Source organism: Notothenia coriiceps, unplaced genomic scaffold (assembly GCF_000735185.1).
Source record: "Notothenia coriiceps isolate Sejong01 unplaced genomic scaffold, NC01 NC01_scaffold00037244, whole genome shotgun sequence".
NCBI lineage: Eukaryota > Metazoa > Chordata > Actinopteri > Perciformes > Nototheniidae > Notothenia > Notothenia coriiceps.
In genome coordinates, this window is record NW_011369945.1 from 22,830,756 (window position 1) to 22,835,092 (window position 4,337).

Sequence of the window (4,337 nt, forward strand, 5' to 3'; positions counted from 1 at the left end):
CAAAAGTAAAAGTACTCATTCTGCAGTATAACGAATACAAAGCAATCTGCAGAGCAGGGGGGTTAAACTGAAATACACAGTGATGGGCCAAAGTTAAAAAATGGGTACTAGTCGAGGGCCGGACTGGTTCAATGTTTATTGCAGAACTTATTGAAATGGACTTATTGCACATATTAAACCTGGAACTAACAAAGCTTAAATGATTGCCTATAAAAACATTAAACATTAAATAATCAGTTCATTAATTCCTTATGGCTCTATCTGCAGCTTTTCCAGAGTCATTTCTTATGATTACATTTTCCCACAGGCCAACAACAGCTTCAACAAAAGGTAAGCCTGTGAAAATTTCAGGAAACCATCGCGTCGTCGTCCAACGCGTCCCTGGCTCGAGAGGTTGCACTCCTAAGAATGGAAAAACCCCCCCCATCCATGGGAGTGGAAGTAGGCCGCTTCGAAAGACTTTACTGTCTTTTAGCGTAGAGCGAATGTTATCGCGTGCGATACCAGTGTAATAAATGGAGTAAGGGTGTGGTTGGGAGTAAGGTCTCAGACGAGGTACAATGAGACGTGTTGTTTGCACTGAGGTGATGAATTGTGGGGGTACAATGTTTTGTTAGGGGAGAAGTAGTGTAAGGTGCGTGGTTACGATGGTGACTGGATATGACTGCCGCCTTAGGAAAAACCCGAGTTTTTTCGAGGTTAAGGACGTCAGCAGCCGCCTTATATTTGCTGTGGGTCCGGTAGGCAAGGAGTGAGTGTAGTGTAAAGCACGCCGGACCTGTGACAGGGGTGATGTGTTTTTGCGAAGAGCGCGAAACACGCGGACAGTCGGGGTTGTTGACATTGGTAGCATGTCCTGGGGTTAGGGTGTCCGGAAACTAGACGTCTGGCTCTCCTTTTTCAATACCTCTCTCCTCTACTATCGTCTGGGGGGGGGGTTTAGGTAGGGGTAATAGGGTCACTCTTTTTTGTCTTTCGGTCTTATACCTAACCTCACGTTGGTATAGTTTATAGTAATTTTTTCGACGGGTATATATATGTAAAATAAAACCATCATAGCGTAGAACGTCGATGAGAACTGGTAGTTTATTTATCAGGATATGTTTATTTTATTGTTACTACAATATTATACGTACTTCATTTTTTGGTGATTAATATATGTCATTAAATATCTGTCTATAGTATGTATGGTCTATGTATTGTTATTTGGTAATGTATGTGAAGGATTTTCTGGTGTGGAGGGTCTAATCTTTTGTCGTCTTTACCGTATTTTTCTCTTGTTTTTTGTTATTGTACTTGTTCGTTCCTATATGGAGGTGCGTTGGTTATTGTTTTTGTAAATTTTTACACGTATTACAATTGTATGGTATCTGTATTGTACGTCAAACTCATTCTTATCAGGAAACGTATATTAGTAATGGTATAATTCTTCATTGGTGTATTGTATGTATGTTGTGTGTGGTATTAGTGTGAGTATTCTCTATTACTTGATACATCGTAAATTTAATAGTGGCTTTTATTATTCACTTCCGATATTACTTTCTCGTTGCTTTTACTATGTAAACTAGGCGGTATGTGAATTAATACTTTAAAGTTATATGAGCGCTCGTCCCTGGTATATAGGTATTCTTTGTTGTCACATCCTATTCATCTTATGGGACTCGTTGTGTGGTTACTAGACGTGGAGTCTTGTGTGTGTGTCAATTCCTTTTTACTGTCTGAGTCTCTAGTATATCTTACTGTATATAGTACTACATAGCTTCTTCTGATTCTCCTTATTAGTTAACTATAATAGTGTCTTCTACTATATTTCTTTTGTCTTGATAATTTTTTCTTCGTTCTATATAATCTCCTAAGTTTCCCTAATTAATATATTTATCCTGTACGTGATAAGTATAGTTGTATATATGTTTGGTTGTGACTTGTTGTTACTGTGATTTATTGTATGGCTGTCTTTACGAGGTATATAATCAAATGTTTGTTGTGTGTTATATGTGTTGTTTGTTATATATATGTTATCTTGCCTATGTGTTTTTGTCTTTACGTATTTATTCTGTCTGTTCACTTTTTTTTGTTCTAAGTCTTCGTCATCGCTATCTAAGTCTGAATTTCATAATAGGATGTCTGTCATGTCGAGTGTCTCTTCTCTATTGTAGACTAGGAAATGTTGATTGTTCTATATTTAAATTGATTGTGACAATAGACGGTTCGGAGACATATATAGTACATAAACACTGGTAATATAAGGATTAGTAGGAAAATTTCTCGAGAGCCTACACCGTTTTGTTTGGGTACAGACGGATGAATTCAGGTGCTAAAGTTTTTATTAATTTTGATGTGAATGATTGGCATACCACCGGATATTTTCGTGGTAAACAAGTACACCAATTCTCCTATAGATAGTATAACCCTTGTCATGTTATGGCGATTCACAGTCACACATATACACCTTACGTGAAATTTAACTGTTTGCGTAGTAAAGTAGTAGGACGTTAAATTTGAGTTGACCTCTGCCGGAGTGACGAACACCAAGAGTCTTAGAGTTTAGAGTTTAAGTGTGTATCTCCATAATGTACCAGGTGTCTACTTTCTTTCTCTGAGACGACAGAGACAAAAAGGTGTACAATAGAAATTTTTTTTTTTGGTTTTTTTTGGGTGACGGTGGCCACATTTACCTGTGGTCAGGACGAAGGGAATATCCGACGTCGCGGGCGGTAGGCACAGGGGGGGGGGGGGGGGGGACAGTATTTGTCGGTCACGAAATGACCGAGGAATCATTAAAGATAGCGAGGTTCGTTGAAGGGGGCTCAATGACTCATTCACGACTCGCACCCGACGTTGTGTGTTTATTTATGACACTTGTAACCTCTCCACACGTTACACAGACATCTTATCTCCTCCCAGTCTGGGTAGACGTCATGGGGGGAAGCGTACCTGTACGGTGTGCAAAGACGGTACGTACGTCCCTAAGGGAAAAACTGACTAAATACTATAACATCCATAACTGTACTCAGTATAAAGTACGTACACCAAATTACCGCAACGTCACCCTCGGGCTCGTGATTCGAGTCTTGTGCACATATTAACCCCTAACCGTCCTGAACGTACCTGTTGGACACTGTTGTACTAATACAAAATACTAAAAATCAATGTCATAATAAAGATAAAAATTAACAAACGTAGAGTTTTACTACCTTTTGTCTTGTTAACTTGGGGTATCTGAAAAATAAGTCTTCGGTGTGGTCTAATAAAATCCCATCCCCCATTTTTTACTTCCTGTAAGGTTTCTTATTTTAATGAAATTAAGTCTTCCTTCACATTTCGATTTGTAACTGATAAATCCATAAATCAGTATTATATATAATTATATTAAATCACAATACAATAAACCTTAATATAGCGAGCGGAATATATACAATCTTTTAATTAATTAATTATGTTTTTGTAATTTTTGTGTAAATTAAGAGGTCTTGACACACACACACACACACACACACACCCACACACACCACACACACACACACACCACACACACACACACACACCACAAACACACACCACACACACACACACACACACACACACACACACACACACCCACACACACAACCACACACACACCACACACACACACACACACACACACCGCAATATGAAGATGAGGTGTGTAACACACTGAAAATGATGAAGGTCGATTGGAAACGTCTAAACTATATGGTTAGGTTTATAATAGTTATCAATTATTTTCCATTCAGTAAATTTGTTTGAGGGGAAAATGGTTCACGTTGTAATTTTGTGTGTCTACGTGGAGACTTTGCATGGTAAGACGTACTCTTCAGAAAATGAAGACATCATTTTCATATAAATCGACGGTTCCTGCAAACATGAAATGAACTCACCTTAAAACTTACGTCCGGAACATAGACTCATAAACATGTGTCGTCATAACGATGAAAATGAGGTTTTTTGAAGAACTACAGCCGATATCAAGTCTTTGAAATCATGAAATTCCTACCAAGGAGATGTAGTGTACCACAGTTTTGAGCTCCGGCCCCCGGTTTAGGCCGGGAACCACCTAAATTAAAAGCCGGGCGGTCCTATTAAAGATTAAGGATAATCTAGACCGGGAGGCCGATATAACGGTGGAAGTGAGGTAGGACTCCCAGAGGAGTCGAGGTCTCGGACTGGGGTTTTGAAACTACTGGAACGTGGGTTCTACTCTACGGTTCATAGACTTGATCGTAGTGTCTCGTCGTGTTGACTCAAATTTACCTACAAAGGAAGACGTTGAAAGAGAGGAGTCGGCTGTTGTCCCGGTACAAACCAAAGAGAAACTC